Below are 22,462 nucleotides of genomic sequence, written 5' to 3'. Positions count from 1 at the left end.
TGGTCAGTGGGTCTGGAGTGGAGTGGGATGGTCAGTGGGTCTGGAGTGGAGCGGGATGGTCAGTGTGTCTGGATTGGAGCAGGATGGTCAGTCAGCTGGAGTGGAGTGGCATGGTCAGTGGGATCGGAGTGGAGTGGGATGGTCAGTGCGCCCAGAGTGTAATGGGATGGTCAGTGTACCCGGAGGGGAGCAGGATGGTTAGTCGGCTGGAGTGGAGTGTCATGGTCAGTGGGCCCGGAGTGGAATGGGATGGTCAGTGGGCCTGAGTGGAGTGGGATGGTCAGTGAGTCTGGAGTGGAGTGGGATGGTCAGAGGTTAATGGACCAAGAGTGGAATGGAGCGGTCTGAGGGTTGGGGGCCCAGAGCTGGGTGGTCCCAATGTGGTCAGCCTGTCACAGATGGTGGTCAGTGGCCATTTGGGTCTGTTGATCATGGAGGAGAATGAGACCCTTTGTGGAAAGTCCCCAGTATGGAACAACGGCAGGCGACAGGACTGTAATATCTGCCTTTTAATATTCTTTCCTCATTTTCCTCATTTATTCTATGAAGAATTATAAAGTAGAACTTCTAGCATTTTTTCCTGATTTCTCTGTTTTTGTACCTAATCTACTTTAGTATTAAAGTATTGTAGTTAGGTCCTTTGTACTGAAGATGACAACATGTATGGCGACATTATACAATTTTCACTGTCCACCTGCACATTTGTATTTGAGTACATGTGACAATAAAACCGACTTCTAATTCTAGACCTCCAATGCTGTTGGGGAGGGAGCTACAGGATTTTGACCCAGTGACACTGAAGTAACACCAAACGTTTCTAAGTCAGGATGGCGAGGAACTTGCTGGGGGTGGTATTTCCATGTATTTGCTGTCCTTGTCCTTCGAGATTGTGTGGCTGTGCTGACTCGGTTTGGAAGGTGCTGTCTAAGGGACGTTGGCGAATTACTGCGGTACACCTTGCAGACGCTCTGCTGCTCCTGACCAGTGTTGGAGGGAGTGAATGCTTTTGGGTGTAGTGCCAATCGAGTGGGCTGCTTTGTCCTGGATGGTACAGACCAACAAATGCAACCATCTTTCTATGTGCCCCATACACCCTTGGTTCCACTGACTCCAGCTATGCTCAGTCTTCTTGATGCCACACGAGATCAAATGCAGCCTTGATCTCAAGGACAGCTGCAAATGTGTTGCTGGTCAAAGCACAGCAGGCCAGGCAGCATCTCAGGAATAGAGAATTCGACGTTTCGAGCATAAGCCCTTCATCAGGAATAAGAGAGAGAGAGCCAAGCAGGCTAAGACAAAAGGTAGGGAGGAGGGACTAGGGGGAGGGGCGATGGAGGTGGGATAGGTGGAAGGAGGTCAAGGTGACGGTGATAGGCCGGAGTGGGGTGGGGGCGGAGAGGTCAGGAAGAGGATTGCAGGTTAGGAGGGCGGTGCTGAGTTGAGGGAACCGACTGAGACAAGGTGGGGGGAGGGGAAATGAGGAAACTGGAGAAATCTGAATTCATACCTTGTGGTTGGAGGGTTCCAAGGCGGAAGATGAGGCGCTCCTCCTCCAGCCGTCGTGTAGTTGTGTTCTGCCGGTGGAGGAGTCCAAGGACCTGCATGTCCTCGGTGGAGTGGGAGGGGGAGTTAAAGTGTTGAGCCACGGGGTGATTGGGTTGGTTGGTTCGGGCGGCCCGGAGGTGTTCTCTGAAGCGTTCCGCAAGTAAGTGGCCTGTCTCACCAATATAGAGGAGGCCACATCGGGTGCAGCGGATGCAATAGATGATGTGTGTGGAGGTACAGGTGAACTTGTGGCGGATATGGAAGGATCCCTTGGGGCCTTGGAGGGAAGTGAGTGTGGAGGTGTGGGCGCAAGTTTTACATTTCCTGCGGTTGCAGGGGAAGGTGCCGGGGGTGGAGGTTGGGTTGGTGGGGGGTGTGGATCTGACGAGGGAGTCACGAAGGGAGTGGTCCTTGCGGAACGCTGATAGGGGAGGGGAGGGAAATATATCCTTGGTGGTGGGGTCCGTTTGGAGGTGGCGGAAATGGCGGCGGATGATACGTTGTATGCGGAGGTTGGTGGGGTGGTAGGTGAGAACCAGTGGGGTTCTGTCTTGGTGGCGGTTGGAGGAGCGGGGCTCAAGGGCGGAGGAGTGGGAAGTGGAGGAGATGCGGTGGAGGGCATCGTCGATCACGTCTGGGGGGAATCTGCGGTCCTTGAAGAAGGAGGCCATCTGGGCTGTGCGGTGTTGGAATTGATCCTCCTGGGAGCAGATGCGGCGGAGACGAAGGAATTGGGAATATGGGATGGCATTTTTACAGGGGGCAGGGTGGGAGGAGGTGTAGTCCAGGTAGCTGTGGGAGTCAGTCGGTTTATAATAGATGTCTGTGTTGAGTCGGTCGCCCGAGATAGAAATGGAAAGGTCTAGGAAGGGGAGGGAGGAGTCTGAGACAGTCCAGGTGAATTTCAGGTCGGGATGGAAGGTGTTAGTAAAGTTGATGAACTGTTCAACCTCCTCGTGGGAGCACGAGGCAGCGCCGATACAGTCATCGATGTAGCGGAGGAAAAGGTGGGGGGTGGTGCCAGTGTAGTTGCGGAAGATGGACTGTTCCACATATCCTACGAAGAGGCAGGCATAGCTGGGGCCCATGCGGGTGCCCATGGCAACTCCTTTAGTTTGGAGGAAGTGGGAGGATTGAAAAGAGAAGTTATTCAGGGTGAGGACCAGTTCAGTCAGTCGAAGGAGGGTGTCAGTGGAAGGGTACTGGTTGGTGCGGCGGGAAAGGAAGAAGCGGAGGGCTTTGAGTCCTTCGTGATGGGGGATGGAGGTGTACAGGGACTGGATGTCCATAGTGAAAATAAGGCGTTGGGGACCGGGGAAGCGAAAATCCTGGAGGAGGTGGAGGCAAGGACAGTCCCTCTCCCCTCACCCTCTGGGATTCGGCTTTTTTGTCCATGTTTGAGGTCAGGAGCTGAGTGACCCTGGTGGAACCCAAACTGGGCGTCACTGAGCAGGTTATTGCTGAGCAGGTGTTGCCTGATAGCACTGTTGATGACACCTTCCATCACTTTACTGATGATCAAGAGTAGGCTGATGGGATGGTAATTGCCTGGAATGGATTGTCCTGATTTTCATGTTTCTTATATTCCACACATTGTTGGGTAGGTGCCAGTGTTGTAACCGTATGAGATGAGCTTAGGAGGGGAACGGCAGGTTCTCAAGCACAAGTCTTCAGGACCAAGTCTGGAACATTGTCAGGCCCCATAGCTTTTGCAGTATCCAGTGCCTCTAACTGTTTCTTGATATCACGTGGATTGAATCGAATTCGCTGAAGACTGACATCAGTGACCTTAAGGAACTCTGGAGGAGGCTGAGATAGATCACCAACTCGGCACTTCCAGCTGAAGATTGGTTCAAATGCTTCGGCCTTATCCTTTGTCCTGATGCTGGGCACCCACATCATTTCGGATGGATATATTTGTGCAGCTTCCAGCTCCACTCAGCCGTTTAATTGTCCACCACCATTAAGGAATATAAAAGGGTTGTCAATATTACTGGCCGAGATAATATAACAGCAGGTATCCATCATCAATATCGTCATCTGTTAAGTGACACAGTTCAGACCAGACTGATGTCTGTAATCGAGTTGAAAGGCAGACAATTGTTTTATGATATTCTTTGACTCTTAATTTCAGTGTGGACTCCATCTCGATGTTTATTTTTGAAGAGCTGATACAATGCCAAAAAATCACACCTCATTCAATGGGAGCATCTTCCCCATTAATTTACAGCAACTTTGGGAATGTTTCTCCTGATTTACTTCAGACACAGTCTCAGAGCCTCAGCTGCATTGGGCTGCTGCATGCTCCTAATGTCCATCAGGCTAAAATCTTTCTCGCAAAGATGAGCATCAATTCACCACATGTCCGTGACCAGTTCACCAGAGCTGGCCAGTATGTTAGATAGCAGCCTTCCAAAACACACACCCCATTGTGTCATTCTCTACGGTATATAACCACTGTAACAGACTCTCTGATACACATCCTTCCTGTAACATGATTTGGAGATGCCAATATTGGACTGGGGTGTACAAAGTTAAAAATCATACAACACCAGGTTATAGTCCAACAGGTTTAATTGGAAGCACACTAGCTTTCAGAGCACCACTCCTTCATCAGGTGGTAGTGGAGCTCAATCCTAACACACAGAATTTATAGCAAAAAATTACAGTGTGATGTAACTGAAATTATATATCGAAAAATTGATTGTCTGTTAAGCCTTTCATCTGTTAGAATGCCATGACAGTTTCACTTCTTTCATGTATAATCACAATCCAAAACATATTAAAACATCCATCCCCTAAGGACAAGCCCTATTGCATACACCGGATCTGCTCAGATGAGGAGGAACGTGACAGACACCTGGAAGTACTCAGGGATGCCCTCACAAGAACGGGATATGACGCCCAACTCATCGACTGCCAGTTCCAACGTGCCACAACAAGGAACCGTAATGGCCTCCTCAGGAGACAGACATGTGCTGCAACCGACAGAGTACCCTTCGTTGTTCAGTATTTCCCAGGAGCTGAAAAACTACGCCATGTTCTTTGTGACCTGCAACACATTATCAATGAGGATGAGCACCTCACCACGACCTTCCCCACACCTCCACTACTTGCCTTTAAACAACGACCAAACCTCAAACAGATCATTGTTCGTAGCAAGCTGCCTGGCTCTCAGGACAACTCCATACAACCCTGTCACGGTAGGCGCTGCAAGATGTGTCAGATTGTGGATATAGATACCACCATTACGTGTGGGGACACCTCTCACCTTGTACATTGTCATGTGACTCAACCAACGTTGTCTGTCTTATACGTTGCAGGCAAGGATGCCCGGAGACATGGTACATTGGGGAAACCGAGCAAACAACAATCAACAGACAGGAAGGTTCCCTCCCAGCTGGGGAACACTTCAGTGGTCCAGGACATTCGACCTCAGACCTTCGGGTGACAATCCTCCTAGGTGTATTCGGGACAGGCAGCAGAGAAAAGTGGCCGAGCAGAGGCTGATAGCTAAGTTTGGTACCCATAGGGAGGGCCTCAACCGAGACCTTGGGTTCATGTCACATTTCAGGTGACCACCATTGCACTATACGCACACAGACACGCCTACACACACACACACACACACACACACACACACACACATACACATATACACAGACACGCACACAGACACCCACACACACTCTTATAGACACACACTCACACATGCACCCCTTCACAGACTTAAGACACTCTGCACTCACTACACACACACACACACACACACACACAGACAAAAACCCACATGCACAGATATATTTTGTGGGGTGAATTTGTACTTGCAGGGCTACATTGTACTTTGCTCAAAAACTGCATGAATTCATGTAAAACTCCATTATCTCACTTGTTAGATTAGAATCAATCTAAACATCATGGTATAGATAGAGAACACAGGGGGCTAACACCTGGGCGGCACGGTGGCAAGTGGGCGGCACGGTGGCACAGTGGTTAGCACTGCTGCCTCACAGTGCCTGAGACCCGGGTTCAATTCCCGACTCAGGCGACTGACTGTGTGGAGTTTGCACATTCTCCTCGTGTCTGCGTGGGTTTCCTCCGGGTGCTCCGGTTTCCTCCCACAGTCCAAAGATGTGCGGGTCAGGTGAATTGGCCATGCTAAATTGTCTGTAGTGTTAGGTAAGGGGTAAATGTAGGGGTATGGGTGGGTTGCGCTTCGGCGGGTCGGTGTGGACTTGTTGGGCTGAAGGGCCTGTTTCCACACTGTAAGTAATCTAATCTAATCTAAACCTTCAACCCTTCTTGCGGTGAGAGAGCATTTTGATGATAGTGACCACAACTGCCTCACATTCTACATAGCTATGGAGAAGGAGAGGATGAGGCAAAATGGGAGGATATTTAATTGGGGAAAAGGAAACTATAATACTATAAGATGTGAGTTGGGAAGCATGGACTGGGAGCAATTGTTCTATGGAAAGGGCACTATAGACATGTGGAGACTGTTTAAGGAACAGTTATTGCGAGTGATGCACAAATATGTCCCTCTGAGACAGGCAAGAAGGGATAAGATAAAGGAACCTTGGATGACGAGAGCGGAGGAGCTTCTCGCCAAAAGAAAGAAGACAGCTTACATAAGGTGGAGGAAGCAAAGGTCTTACTCAGCTCTAGAGGATTACAGGCAGGCGAGGAAGGAGCTCAGAAATGGTCTAAGGAGAGCCAGGAGGGAGCACGAAAAAGGCTTGGCAGGAAGGATTAGGGAGAATCCAAAAGCATTTTACATGGATGAGAGGAATAAGAGAATGATCAAAGAAAGAGTAGGGCCGATCAGGGATAGCATAGGGAACTTGTGTATAGAGTCTAGGAGGTAGGGGAGGCCCCAAATGAGGTTTTTGCTTCTGTCTTTACGAAAGAAAAGGACCTTATAGTGAATGAAACCTTTGAAGAGCAGGTGTGCATGCTGGAACGGATAGAGATCGAAGAAGCTGATGTGCTGAAAATTTTAACAAACATTAAGATTGACAAGTCGCCAGGGCCAGACCAGATTTGTCCTCGGCTGCTTTGGGAAATGAGAGATGTGATTGCTTCGCCACTTTCAAACATCTTTGCATCCTCGCTCTCCACTGGAGTCGTACCTGAGGACTGGAGGGAGACAAATGTAATTCATCTCTTCAAGAAAGGAAATAGGGAAATCCCCGCCAATTACAGACCAGTCAGTCTCCCGTCTGTCGTCTGCAAGGTGTTAGAAAGGATTCTGAGGGATAGGATTTATGACCATCTGGAAGAGCATTGCTTGATTAAAGGCAGTCAGCACAGCTTTGTGAGGGACAGGTCATGCCTCACAAGTCTTATTGAGTTCTTTGAGGATGTTACTAGACAGGTTGATGAGGGTTGAGTCATGGATGTGGTGTATATGGACTTCAGAAAGGCATTTGATAAGGTTCCCCATGGTAGGCTCGTTCAGAAGGTCAGGAGGAATGGGATACAGGGAAATTTAGCTGTCTGGATACAGAATTGGATGGTGGAAAGTAGACAGCAAATGGTAGTGGAAGGAAAATATTCTGCCTGGAAGTCTGTGGTGAGTAGTGTTCCACAGGGCTCTGTCCTTGGGCCTCTACTCTTTGTAAATTTTATTAATGACTTGGATGAGGAGATTGAAGGATGGGTCAGCAAGTTTACAACACAAAGGTTGGAGATGTCATTGACAGTATAGAGGGCTGTTGTAGGCTGCAGCGGGACATTGACAGGATGCAGAGATGGGCTGAGAGGTGGCAGATGGAGTTCAACCTGGATAAATGTGAACTGATGCATTTTGGAAGGTCGAACTTGAAAATTGAGTACAGGATTAAGGATAGGATTCTTGGCAGTGTGGAGGAACTGTGGGATCTTGGGGTGCAGGTACATAGATCCCCTAAAATTGCACCCAGGTTGACAGGGTTGTTAAGAAAGCATATGATGTTTTGGCTTTCATTAACAGGGGAATTGAGTTCAAGAGTCGTGAGGTCTTGTTGCAGCTCTATAAAACTTTGGTTAGACCGCACTTGGAATACTGCATCCAGTTCTATTATAGGAAAGATGTGGATGCTTTGGAGAGGGTTCAGAGGAGGTTTACCAGGATGCTTCCTGGACTGGAGGGCTTATCTTATGAAGAGAGGTTGACTGAGCTTGGACTTTTTTCATGGAAAAAAGAAGGAACATAATTGAGTTGTACAAGATAATGAGAGGCATAGATAGAGTTGATAGCCAGAAACTTTTTCCCAAGGCAGAAATTGTAAACACGAGGGGTCATAGTTTTAAGCTGGTTGGAGGAAAGTATAGAGGGGATGTCAGAGACGTATTCTTTACACAGAGAGTTGTGAGAGTATGGAATGCGTTGCCAGCAGCAGTTGTGGAAGCAAGGTCATTGCGGACATTTAAGAGACTACTGGACATGCATATGGTCACAGAAATTTGAGGGTTCGTACATTAGGTTTACCTTACATGAGGATCAATGGTCAGCACAACATCGTGGGCTGAAGGGCCTGTTCTGTGCTGTACTGTTCTATGTTTTATGTTCTATATTGTCTAGCTATCACCATTGTTAACAGCTAACCTGAGAATGCAACTTGTTAAAAAAAAGGTTTTGTGATTTACACATGAAAGAAGTGAAACTGTCATGGCATTCTAACAGATGAAAGGCTTAACAGACAAATCAATTTTTCAATGTATAATTTCAGTTACATCAAACTGTAAATTTTTTGCTATAAATTCTGTGTGTTAGGATTGAGCCCTCCACTACCACCTGATGAAGGGGTGGCGCTCTGAAAGCTAGTGTGCTTCCAATTAAACCTGTTGGACTAAAACCTGGTGTTGTGTGATTTTTAACTTTCTGTAGCATGATATACAACACACACACCACACAGACATCCTTGTATGCATGCTGTAATTTTCCCATAACACAGCGAACCTGTCTGTAACACACCTGACTATAATACTTGAAGGAAAACGTATCCTTGTCAGATTCATGACACACTCACCCAACTGACCCCTGAACTGAACACTGTTACGGCACAAGGACACACAACCAAACCAAATCAGCCTCCCTATCCCTGTCTCTACAGCACAGACGAATGAAAGCCTTGAAAGTTCCTCAAAACTGATACCAACAATTTCGGACCAGACTTTAGTCCATAACCTGCCCTAGCCTTTCTAAACAACAAGTACAAGGCAACAGGTTTGTAGCTGAAACAAACGTTTTACCATTTTTTAAAGAATGCAGTACCTTTCGTCGAGTAAAGTTAAACAACAGGGAATCGGATTAATATCGAATTAATTGAAAATTATCTTGTTTGATACTAGTCCCCTCCTTCTCACACACAGACAGACAAACTGACACAGTTAAGGGATGAACCAAAAAGGAAAATAAAGTCAGGTGTAACTGAAGTGTAACTCATTTCATCTGTCTCCAAGACACAGAATCACACAGGCACAGGGGGCTGTATCTTGCTCGGTTTCCTGAAGGCACCAATTCATACAGACTGTTTCCAATCAACTCTGAGGAATACTCATGGATTACTGAGAGCTGAGATTCTATTCTCTGAACTTTCAATAAGTTGCCAATGGGAGGACAGCCAGGGAGCAATCAAGGCTCTGTCCTGCAGCTGTCACAGACACAATCCTTCTGAATGAAAACACTGTTCAGAAACCAGTTCAAACTCTGGTTCCTCTCTGTTAGACGGGTTGTCTCTGTTGAAGGCCCCTGCTACCATCTCAGCATCTGCCTGAGGTTAAGGCCTCTCCAGAGTCAAAGTGTCGAGAGAGCACCTTGAACAAGAATCAATCTGCAGTTAACTCTCACGATTGGTCTCAGGAACAAACATCAGTTTTGTTCTAACTTTTGAAAAACATAAGCTGCTCCTCACAATCCAAAAGTCACCATAAACTTTTATCTCACAGTTTATAGCTCTTAACCAAAAAATGGATAATGAAATAATGGAAAATCAGCAAGGGTTCTAACACTGTTTATAATGAGCTGATTGTGTGCATACAGCTCCATTGCAGTAGTTATAACCTGAATACAGTAACCAGCAGCACTCCATCCCACAGTCACAACCTCAATACTTATATATAAAAGGAAATAAAGTGAGTCAGAGTTTACCATACCAGGCCTTCATTCCTAGAAAGAACACCATTGTTGCAGCACAGCCGATGTTGACTCTGTAGTCACCACTGTCGTTTATTAAATCTATAACAATGAAATAAAATGAATGTTTATATCTGAGGAGTGTTTTAATACAAACTTAGAAAGCTCCAGGTTGAGAATTCTCTCAGGTTGATGTTACTGGAAGCTTTCAATGTTGTTGTATGGGGCTGGATTGGAAATCCTGGGAATGGACGATGTTTGCTGTTCTCGATTCTGTGCTGTGGTGTAATGAGGGTCCACATTCAGCAGTGAGTGGAGACAACATAAACATCTGTAGAAAATGTCACACCTTTTATACTCAACAGGGTTCCACATTCACCAATAAGAAATAGAAACATAGAGGGTAGAAACAGTAGGAGACCATTTGACCCCTTAAGCGTGTTCTACCATTCAGTACAATCATGTTTGATCATTGAGATCAATATATTAATTCCTCTCTCCCCCTATATCCCTTCATTCCTTCAGCCACAAGAGCTTCTATCAACCTCCTTCCGGAAACACTATCGTTTTGGCTTCAATCAGTTTACATGGCACCGAATTTCCAGGCTCATCACTCTCTCTGAGAAGAAACTGCTCATCTCAGTTGTAAAAGATCTACCCCTTATCCTTAAACAATGACTCCTGATTGTGATTTCCAACACCAGCGAGAGTATCCTTTCTGCATGTATTCTGTTGAGTTCCTTTAGAATTTTACAGATTACTATGAGATTCCACCCCCCACACCCCACCCCCACATTCTACTAAACTTCATTGAATATTGTCCAAACCGAGTCAATTTCTCCTCCTATGTCAGCCCTGCCACCCCAGGAATCAATCCTACACTCCCTCCATTGGAAGAAGATCCCTCCTTAGGTAAGGAAGCCATAACTGCACACAATATTCTCGGAGTGGTCGAAAGGATGTCCTGTAGGTAGTTCTCCAATAACACGTGTTTATTAAATGTGATTTGCCTGTAACGTGATTTGTGAATTGCCAGTTTTGTTTTTAATAAAGTGAACTCCTGTTCACTGTCACACGATTCTCATCCCTGGCACTAGGTGTCGCTGTGCGTTGACATCTGGACTCCATGTTGGCATCACCTGATCATTCAGCTCGAGCGCTTTCTCGTGAAGAGCTTCATGAAAGGTTTTGTGAAATGTTTGGGCGAGTGGACTTGGAAAAGCATCGTGAAAATGTCTCTAAAGCCTGAGGGAGCAATCTGTCAATGTAAAGCTTTAAAACGTCAAGATAAGAGTAACATTTCACTGGAAGTGACTAAGTGTACTAGGACAGTTTTGAGGAGCACTTTGAAACTTGACTTTGTCATTTATATTAAGAGCTTTCTTTCTTTCTTGTTGTATATGTTTAGATGCTGTGCAGAGGGACCTGGGTGTTCTTGTGTATGAATCACACACAGTTGGTCGGCAGGTGTAACAGGCAATTAGGAAATCCCTTTCATTGTGAAAGGGATTGAGTTTAAAACCAAGGAGGTTATGCTGCAGCTGTACAGGATGCCGGAGAGGCCACACCTGGAGTACTGTGTGCAGATTTGGTCTCCTTATTTCAGAAAGGGTGTACTAGCACTGGAGTGGGCGCGGAAGAGGTTCACTAGGTTGGTTCCGGAGTTGAGGGAGTTGGCTTATGAGGAGAGATTGGGTCGACTGGGATTATATTAATTGGAATTTAGAAGAACGAGGCGGAATCTTGTAGAAACATATAAAATTATAAAGGGAATTGATAAGATAGAAGTAGAGAGGATGTTTCCACTGGTGCGTGTAACTCGGGCATAGCCTCAAAATTAGGGGGAGCAGATGTGGGATTGAATTGAGAAGGAATCTCTTCACCCAGAGGGTTGTGAATTTGTGGAATTCCCTGCCCAGTGAAGTGGTTGCGGCTTCCTTGGTACATATTTTTAAAGCTAAGATAGATAATATGATGAACAATAAAGGAATTAAGGTTTATGGTGAGAAGGCAGGTATTTGGAGTTGAGGTCATGTAATGTAAAGCCAAAGAATCTTATTGAGTGTTGGAGCAGGCTCAAAGAGCCAGATGGTCTCCTCCTGCTCCTCGTTCTAATGTTCTTTATGTTTTCAAGTTCTTAAAGACTGAATGTGAATCTGTTTCGGTGACTAATCATGACGATAACCAACTGTAAAAAAGTACAGTACAGGGGCTCAGACATGGTCAGTCAGCTGCTCAGGGTGGTCAAAGTCAGGAAACTCTGCACTCCGTGGGTGAGGGAGAGAAAGGTGGGGGGACACAATGTTACCTTTGGTGCATGTGTGGAGATGTCCTGAGGGGGTGAGTGGGCTGTGCAGAAGAGATTCAGGGTTAGTCAGGGTCAGGTGTTAGTGAGGGTGAGAGTGAGTGGGGAAGATGTTGCAGGAAATGTTGGGTACAGTAGCAGAGATAGAGTGAGTGTGAGGTATCAATGAGAAGATGGTGTCACTTTCACTGGCAGAGTGGAGAAGGGCATTGATCTTCTTCCTATATTCTGTGCATTCCCTCAGATGATTGAGATTGCACTGGCCTAGATGGTAACCCTGGTCCAGGTTGACATGGTTCCAGTAGAATGGTGTACTGTGTTGATCTGGAACGAAAGGACGTGCTGCCTCTGCATCACCCCATCCCCATCAGCAGTATCTCCGTGTCCCTGACCACAAAGATAGGCACCATTTTCCATTGTCTGCCCCATCCAGGGTCAGGTGTCTGGAACCATGCAGGGCAGTTCCAGGCTGACAGCTTTTGTCTGGGGCCACAGTATCTTTTTAAAGATGGTGCTGCATCACAATGTTGGTTAATTCTGGGATATCCAGGAATTGGGGAGTTGTTTTGGAAACAGCACATGGTGTGATGGTGCGAGAATGTGTGAGGAGTCACTAAAGGGTGGGGTAGGTAATAAATCAGGCGGGATTTGTAAAATATGGTGGTAGACACCCCCAAGGATCATATTGTGAAACCCTGCAAAAAACTTGACAGAACTGGCAACTCGTGAAAGAAATTAAGATTCAACCCTTGATCTACCAAGACAGGTTTCATTCTGGGATCAGACTTGGGCAGTGTTACCATTGGATGGGATCAGAAGACTGGCTGGAATGCAGTGTAGCCAGCAGGTATAGATGCCAATCGAGAGTAGTCAGATGAAGATTTCAATGAATTGCACGATACAACACCATCCAACAGGTCAGTTACAACTGCAAATTTTGAGATATTACATTTGGTTCCCTCGTGTAAATTATTAAGATGTTGTGAATAGCTGGGATCCCAGTACAATACTCCACCAGCTATTGCCTTCCATTCTGAAACAAATGCCTGCTCATCAGTTTTCTATCCATCTGAACACATGACCCTGAATCCTCACTTTAGTTTTATACACTAATCTTGTATGTGAGACTTTACCAAAAGCCTTCTGAAAGTTAACCACAGCCCTGGCTCGCCTGATCAGTTCTACTGATTACATCCTCAAAGAACTCCGGGAGATTTGCCAAGCCTGACTTCCCTTTTGTAAATCCATGCAGACCTTGGTCTAATTTTAAGTTATTTCCTGATTATGAGTTCTCTGCTCTTGACGATGGAGGGCAGAATCTCCCTCACTGCTGATGTCAGACTCACTGGTGATGTCAGACTCACTGGTCTATAATTTCTGGTTTTCTCTCCATCCCCCTTTATAAACTGTGGGGTTACATTAGCTAACACCCAATCTGTAGAAACTGTTCCAGAGTCTAAAGAATCTTGGAAGTATCTACTATTTCTATACCACTTCTTCAGTTATCAGGCCGGGCAATATAGTGGGGTTCAAACCCAATCTTACTCTCATTCCCTTTATTTCCTTTCATTATCTGTTGGTCCTCCTTTTGCTGATTTCTAAACTGTTCCCAATCCTCAGGTGTCATGTTTTCTCTTGCCAATTTGTGTTCGATGCAAAAAAGAGACATACAATCTCTAACTTTGATCGTAGACTATGGTTTGGTCACTGTTCTCCATCCTCCCTTGCACCAGACAGGAATAAACAACATTTGTAGCTCACCTACTCACTCTTTGAATGTTTGTCATTGCCTATCGCCTGTCACTATATCAGTAACTTTTGCCAATCCATCATCGCCAACTCACACCTCATTTATTGAGATTTGAGATCATCATCTCAGAATCAACCACCTCACTCCCCACCTTAACCTTGAAATGGCTGGTCAGTGAACCTGCCTCTTCTCATTATGGGGAATTTGGGGGCAGTGGATCAAAAATGCTGACCAGGATACCAAAACTGGCTCATTCTGACTTTTATTGAACAGAAAAATCTGGATGATTCTGAATCTGCAGCTCATCTTACGTTGTCTGAGATTCCTTTATCTGTTCAAATCAATAGTTAACGTTTATTGGACAGGGGGTCAAATAATCCTCTCCCTTGACCATCACCCACTGTTTTCCTATCAACTGAAGTGAAAATCTCACTCCGTACCAACTGGTAACTTGAAAACTGTAACAACCTCCTGAACAAGCTCATTTGAAGGATAGTTTCTCAGACAGTGCAGCACTCCCTCAAGTCCTGGAGTGAGGTTTTTATCTTCCAATCTGGAGAAAAGCTTCCATTGGTCACAGTCACAAGGTGGGGGAGACTACCATGTCCTTCCAGAATGGGGCCACCACTGGACATGGAATATTCCAAGGAATTACACAGAAATTACGCAAAGAGACAGGCCATTCATCGCAACAAGTCTATTCGGAGATTTTTGCTCCACTCCTCCCAGCCTCCTTCATCTAAATCGCCAAGTGTAAACTTAATTATCTTCTCCCTCCCATATTGATGCAGAAGCCTTTAAATCCATGTAAACTATTTAAAGCAATGCCTCATTGTGGTAGAGTTTATCAGTCTCACCATTCTTTCAATAAGAAGCTGCTTCTCAATTCTCTAAAGTTGTTCGGCGTTATCTTACAGTGCAGTGACCTTGAGACTGGGACCAATGATCTGGGGAAATGGATTTAATTCCCATGATGGCTGCTGGGCCATTTCCATTCAGTTAATTCAAGCTTGTGTCAGGAATGGTGACTGTGAAGCAATTGGATTAACATCAAAACCCGTCTGGTTCACTCATGTCTATTCAGGAAGGAACTCTGTTATCCTTCCCTGATCTGGCTGACACGTGACTCCAGACCCACCATAAGGGGATCTGATGTTAAACACCACCTTTTCAGGAGCAGTAATACTGATCTTATGTATGGCACACAATCCCATGTATTAACATGAAGAAAGTTTGATTCCTTCATGAGCACCTTTTATTGACAGGCTGCAGACTGAGTTGAGACCACAAGTGGAAACACTACCACTATCATGACATGAATCTAAGATCACTTCACTGGTGTTTAATGATACAGTTGTACAACTTAGGGATTTTCATTTGTCTAGCAAGTACCACATTATTGAGGAAGCTTTGTTAATAGCAAAGTGAATGGAAACAAATGTGACAAAACTGGACTTGCATGGATTACATTTTTTTTTAGGAGAATTAGCATATGTTTAATGCAAATGTATTGTTGCAAGTAATGTAACATTGAAGAATTTTATGTAAGAAAACTGGTTGTTTTGGGCATAAATGTGGTAAAATATGTTTATTATCATTTAGGATTTTTAGCTTGGATGAGTGCAAGATGGACTTTGGATCATAGACGCATAGATTCAAACATCATAGACACTGATCCTTCGGTCCAACCTGTCCATACCGACCACAATCCTAAATTATAAACTAGTCCCACCTGCCTGCACTTCACCATTATCCCTCCAAACATTTCTTCTTCATGTCTCTATCCAAATGTCTTCAAAATAGTGTGACTGTACCTACATCATCCACTACTTCCTCTGGAAGTTCATTCCACACAAGAACCATTTCCTGCGTAAAAAAAGTTCCCATCATGTCTCTTTTTAAATCTTTCTCCTCCCACCTTAAAACTATGACCTCTAATGTTGAGATCCGTCACCCTCAGGAAAAGGTACCTTCCATTGACCCTATCTATAAGGGGTGGCACAGTGGCTCAGTGGCTCGCACTACTGCCTCATGGCACCAGGAACCCAGGTTCAATTCCAGACTCAGGTGACTGAGTGGAGTTTGCATTCTCTCCCCGTGTTTGGGTGCTCCAGTTTCCTCCCCCAACTCAAGGATGTGCAGGTCAGGTGAATTGGCCATGCGAAATTACCCCGAGTGTTCAGGGATGTGTAGGTTTTATGCATTAGTTGGGGTAAATATAATGTAGGGGAATGGGTCTGGCTGGGTTACACTTTGGAGGGTTAGTATGGACTTGTTGGGCCAAAGGGCCTGTTTCCACACTGTAAGTAATCTAATCTAACACTCATGATTTTACAAACCTCTATAAAGTCACCTCTCAGCCTCCTATGATAAAAGTCCGAGCCTATCCTACCTCTCTGGAAAAATTATGGAATTTTTAGTGGACTGGTCAGCTTTGCAGTGGTGGCTGTAGATTATGGAATGTTTCAGTCCAGGGAGATCATGAGGAAGTCATCAGGTTCTTAGAAATGAAAGTGGTTCAGCCACAAAGTGTGTTAGTGGTCAGAATTGTGAAACGTTTGTCCTAAGGGACTTGGAAAGGGACTGTAAAACTGTCTCCTTAGTCCAAGGAGAAGAAACTGAGCAGTTTAGTATAAACAGTAATAACTGAGATTGGAATGATATATATTGAGAATTGAGCATCTGTGATGAAGAATGTTAGGAAAAAGAGTGAAATTTTGATTTGATGTTTGTATTCAGATTTTCCTAAATGTCACGTATATATTGTACACAAAGAGCACTCGCATATTTCTTTGAGTCGTAAACATGTGTTCTGGTCTTTCAACATGTCTCAATGACTAACCACTATGGCACCCAAGCACAAAATAATTAACATAATGATATTTCAAGTCAGGTGTCATTTTGGAATCTGCTGAGTCCAATATTCCTATCGGGACAGGTTGGAATACAGAGTTAAATAAGCAATCCCAATTGGCTGAAACTAATGTTGGAAGTAAGGGTGAGGTTGGAAGAGAGAACAGGACAGCACAGTACAGGCCCTTCGGCCTTGATGCTGCACCGATTTTTTTATCCTACTCTACGATCAGACTAAGCTCCACACCCTTCATTTTACTATCATCCATGTGCCTTTCCAAGAGTCACTTAAAGGTCTCTAATGGATCAGACTCTACTACCATCACTGGCAGTGCATTCCATGCACTCACCACTCTGTCTGTAATGAACCTACCTCTGACATTTTTCCTAAACCTTCCACCAATCACCTTAAAATTATGCCCCCTTGTGATAGCCATTTCCACCCTGGGAAAAAGCTTCTGACTATCCACTCTGCCTATGCCCCTCATCATCTTGCAAACCTCTATTTCATCACCTGTTACCTTTCTTCATCTCCAATGAGAAAAGCCCTACCTCCCTCAACCTTTCTTCATCAGACATGCCCTCTAGTCCAGGCAGCATCCTAGTAAATCTCCTCTGAAGCTTCCACATCTTTCCTATAATGAGGCGACCAGAACTGAACACAATATTCCAAGTGTGGGCTCGATCTCTGATCTTGTAATTATTACCAAAGTACTGTCCACGTACCTGAACCAGAGCTTGGGTCGGATTTGTGGGAGGGCTGTTTGTTCTAGTCTTTGCATCACTGCTTCTGCACAGGTCTCGTGGTTTGAGTGTGCAGTCCTCATTCATTGGTTCCCTGCTGTGTCATCCGTTCTGTTTGTCCAGGAGGTTGGCTATCAGCTCTCAGGCTAAGGGTTCGTCAATCAAGGTAAACAGCGGCACGATATTGAATGGACATGTACTTGATGACACACTTCCCATTCAACAACTAAATATATGAACAGATCAATGGGATAGCTATGGGCCCACCCATCTCTGGGCTCACAGCAGAAACAGTGATGCAAAGATGAGAACAAACAGCCCTCCCACAAATCTCCTAGTTTAGAACTCCCCTACCCCAGGAAAAAAGGTCTTGGCTATTCACCCTATATATGTCTCTCATGATTTTATAAACCTCTAAGATGTCACTTAAAATGTATCTAGACAGATAGATGAATGGAGCAGCGAGTAAAAGGATACAGACCTCCAGGAAATAAATGGCAGGTTGAGATAGAGGATCTGGATCGGTGCAGGCTTGGAGGGCTGAAGGTTTTGAGCTGTAATTTTCTTTGTTCTCTGTTCTCTATAAGGTCACCCTCAGCCTCCAACCCTGCAGGGAAAATAGCCCCAAGCTATTCAGCCTCTCCCTAGCTCAAACCCTCCAACCCTGGCAACATCCTCATCAATCTTTTCTGCTCAGTTTGAAGTGTCACAAAACTGGTCTTTTTTTAAAAAAAAGCTGTTCCTTTTCTCAGGGATACTGTGTCCTTGGTTTGTCTCAGAGGGGTGATAAACAGCTCCCAGCTCGGATTAGACTGGTTTAGTACAGAGATTAAATGGTATTGAGAGGCCTTTCTTTGTCCATATGTAAACAGATGAGACAAAGTGGTCATGTTTTAGAAGTGACCTGTATAATGAAAGGGGAGTGGTCAACTCTCCAGCTGAGCAGTTCAGTTCAGAACTAGTTAGGGGTTCAGTTGTGTGGAAACAGGCTCTCTCTCTCCTTCTGCCCTTTAACTTCAACCTGTAAGCATCTGTTCCATTTTTTAACTGTTTTCTAAGGGAGTTTACTTATTGGGACTGTTGTGTATATACGGAACAGCATAATCAGGTCTAGTTTGGATAGACTGAGTTCTGTAGGGGTTCTTTATTCTGTTCTTTGAGTTTCATTGTGTAATTTTGTGAATAAATTTCTATCTGTTTTAAAACCTACTCGTCAACCGAGCTAACATGCTCCGGGTAATTCTCACTGTCCACTGACCGAAACAAATTGCAAAGTTATGGTCTGGGTTGCCTGCTCAAGAATGTTTTGAGTGGTCTGATGTAGTCCATAGCACAAGTTTCACAACATCTTTTCTATAGCAAAGAGACCAGATCTGAGTACAATTGTCCAAAAGTGGCCAGTGTGCCAAACACCTTCTTTCCACCCTCTCTATGAGGGGGTGGCACAGGGGCTCAGTGGTTAGCACTGCTGCCTCACAGCACCAGGGGCCTGAGTTCAATTCTAGTCTTGGGCAATTGTCTGTGTGGAGTTTGCACGTTCTCCCCGTGTCTGTGTGACATTCCTCTAGGTACTCCGGTATCTTCCCAAAGATGTGCAGGTTCGGGTGGCTTGGATAAGGCTAGAATTGGCCCTTATTGATCAGCGCATTGAGTATAGGAGTTGTGAGGTCTTGTTGCCGCTGTACAGAACATTACTTGGCCACCATTGGAATACTGCATTCAATTCTGGTTTCCTTGTTGTAGGAAATATGTTTTTAAACTTGAAACAGAACAGAAAAGATTTTCAAGATTTTGCCAGGGGTTGGAGGGTTTGAGCTACGGGGAGAGGCTATATAGGCTGGGGCTATTTATTTCAATGCAAGATGCCTGATAGGTAAGATAAATGAGCTCAGGGCATGGATGTGTACATGGGACTGGGATATGATAGCTATTGCAGAAACATGGCTGAGGGAGGGACAGGAGAACTGGCAGCTCAATGTTCCAGGGTACAGATGTTATAGGAACGACAGAATGGGCGACAGGAGAGGAGGGGGAGATGAGGTTTTGATTAAGGAGAACATCACAGCTGTACTAAGAGAAGACATGTTTTGAGGGTTTCTTCACTGACTCTATATGGGTAGAACTGAGAAATAAGAAGAGGAAATCACTTTGGTAGCATTGGACTTCAGCCCCTGCAATAGTCAGTGAGAGATTGAAGAGCAAATATGTAAGGAGATCATAGCTACAGGAATAATAGGGCTGTAACAGTAGGGGATTTTAACTTTCCTGACATCCACTGGGACTGCCATTTGGTTAAGAGTTTGGCTGGAGACAAATTTGTTGTGTGTGTGTGTGTGTGTGTGTGTTCAGGGAGAATTTTTCATGCAGTGTGCAGATAGCCATACTAGAGATGGGGCAAAATGTGACCTCCATTTGGGAAATAAGGCAGGACATGTGACAGAAGTGTTCCCTAGCAAGCACTTTGGGACCAGTAGCCGTTATTCCATTAGTTTTAAAATAGCCATGGAAAAGGATAGTTAACATTCTAGTGAGTTTTGGGAAGATCTGTAGCTCAGTGTGAGGTTCTGGATGGATGTTTGCTCGCTGAGCTGGAAGGTTTGTTTTTATAAAAAGGAACCTTCCAGTTCCACCAGCAAACCCACATTCCAATTAAAGTTCTAAATTGGGTCAAGGCCAATTTTTGATGTTCTCAGACCGGACTTTCAGAAGTTAATTTGGGGAAGCTGTTTGCATGCAAAGGGAATTCTGGGAAATGGTATGCTTTCAAAAGTGAGTTTGAGTGGTTCAGGGCTAACACATTCCTGTCAGAGTGGAGGGTAAGGTGAACAGGAACAGGGAACTCTGGGTGACTAGAGTTTTTGATGCGCTTGTCTTAAAAGGGAAGGAGACACATAAAGTCAGCCGGGGTCAAGTGAATTCCTTGAGGAGTGTAGAGGGTGTTAAGAGTACACTTAAGAGAGAAATTGGAAGGACTAAAATGTCATTGGCAGATAAGATAAAGAAGAATCCAAAGAGATTCAACAAGTACATGAAGGGCAAAAGGATAACCAGGGAGAGAACAGAGCCTCTTAAAGGTCAACAAGGTCATCCATGTGCGAGGCCACAAGACATGGGTGAGGTCCTAAATGAATATTTCTTGTCAGTATTTAATATGGATGGGATGGATGCCAGGGAACTTAGGGCAATAAATAGTGATCTCCAGAAGAGTGTCCCCCTTACAGTAGAGGAGGTGTTAAGGTAGATAAATCCCCAGGACCTGATGGAGTATATCCCAAGACTTTGTAGGAGGCAAGGGAGGAAATTGCATAGCCCCTATCAGAGATATTTGTGTCATCGACAGCCTCGTGTGAAGTCACGATTGGAGGGTGACTAATGTTTGGCCATTATTTAAGAAAGACTGCAGGATATGCCAGGGAATTACAAACTGGTGAGCCTAATATCTGTGTTAGGGGGTATGTTGTTTGGGGGGATTCTGAGAGACAGGATCTACAGGCATTTGGGATAATCAACATGGCTTTGTGCATGGGAAATTGTGTTTCATGAATTTGATTGAGTTTTTTGAAGGGGTGACTAAGAGAGCACATGAGGGCAGTGCAGGAGATGTTGTCAATTTGGAATTTAGCAAGGCCTTTGACAAGGTAAGTTGTTGAGTCAGGTTAAAACTCGCAGGATCCAGGGAGAGCTAGCCAATTGGATACAACATTGGCTGTAATGGTAGAAGGTAGAGAGTAGTCGTGGAGAGTTGCTTTTAGACTGGAGGCCTGTGACCAGATGAAGGTTTGGGAGGTATGGTTTGCGGATGATACCAAGATGGCGGTATAGTGGACAATGAAGAAGGGTATCTGGGAATGCAGTGACATCTTGATCAACTGGGCCAGTATGCTGAGGAATGGCAAATGGAGCTTATTTTAGATAAATGCAAAGTGTTGCATTTTGGTAAGACAACCCAGGGTAGGAATGACACAGTCAATGGTCGGGCCTGGTGAGTGTTATAGAACAAAGAGATGTGGGGTACATATTCATAGCTCCTTGAAAATGGAGTCACAGGTACACAGGGTAGTGAAGAAGGCTTTGAGCCTGCTAGCTTTCATTGGTCAGAGCACTGAGTACAGGAAATGAGACTTCTTGTTGAAGTTGTACATTGGTGAGGACACATTTGGAGTAAAGCATGTAGTTCTGCTCAGCCTACCTTGGAGGGGATGCAGAAAAGATGTACTAGGATGCTACTTGGACTGGAAGGGTTGAGTGAAAAGGAGATGTTGGATAGGCTGAGACTTTTTCCCCTGGAGCATGAGAGATTGAAGAGTGACCTTTATAGAGGTCTACAAAACAATGAGAAGCATAGATAAGGCAGATGGTGGACAGCTTTTCCCCAGGGGTAGGGGGAATAAACATGCCCAATTCTAATCATTTCACCCTGAGATTGGGTGTGATTGTGACTGCCTTACAATGTGAACCACTGAAACCATGGTTCTGTCACCCAAATGAGCTTGTCTGAAGTATTAGCAAAGAAACTTAACTCATTGATACCCTGGATCATCAAACAAGTCAAAAGGAAATGGCTGTGTTCCCTCAATCTGTGGAAACAGGATCACCATCTGGAGGAGGACAGTAAATGTGGGTGTGGGAGGCAGTGAAGACAGGAGAGAATGAAAGGGTCAGGGGGAAGAAAGCAGAGACAATTCCCCCACTGAGCCATTTACTATTCCAGTTACTTCACACTGAACTGTTCAGGAGACGTTACAAAGTACCTGCATGTTTAATATTGTTGGGAAGCCAGAAACCTGCAAACTGTCGACAAAATGGATTTCTTTCAAGTTTTGTGGAAATACCTGGAGTGCTTTGTTTAGTAAGAGTTTATTGAAAGACTGCTGTGGATTTTATTTTTCTTTAAAAAGTCTTCACCGAAGTGACAAGATGGTGATAAATTCTTAACCAAAAACAGAAATTGCTGCAAAAACCCATCAGGTCTGGCAGCATGAGTGGAGAGAAAGCCAAGATTGTGGCTATGTCTAACTAAAGTCAAATATAAATGTAACACTTAATGACTCATGTCAGTAACTGGGAATGATAGAACATAGAACAGAGACACTATAACACAGGACAGGCCTTTTGGCCCTCAGTGTTGTGCTGCCCTTTTATCCTA

The sequence above is a fragment of the Hemiscyllium ocellatum genome, chromosome 12, assembly GCF_020745735.1.
Source record: "Hemiscyllium ocellatum isolate sHemOce1 chromosome 12, sHemOce1.pat.X.cur, whole genome shotgun sequence".
Lineage (NCBI taxonomy): Eukaryota > Metazoa > Chordata > Chondrichthyes > Orectolobiformes > Hemiscylliidae > Hemiscyllium > Hemiscyllium ocellatum.
Note: the sequence above shows the minus strand (reverse complement) of the source record.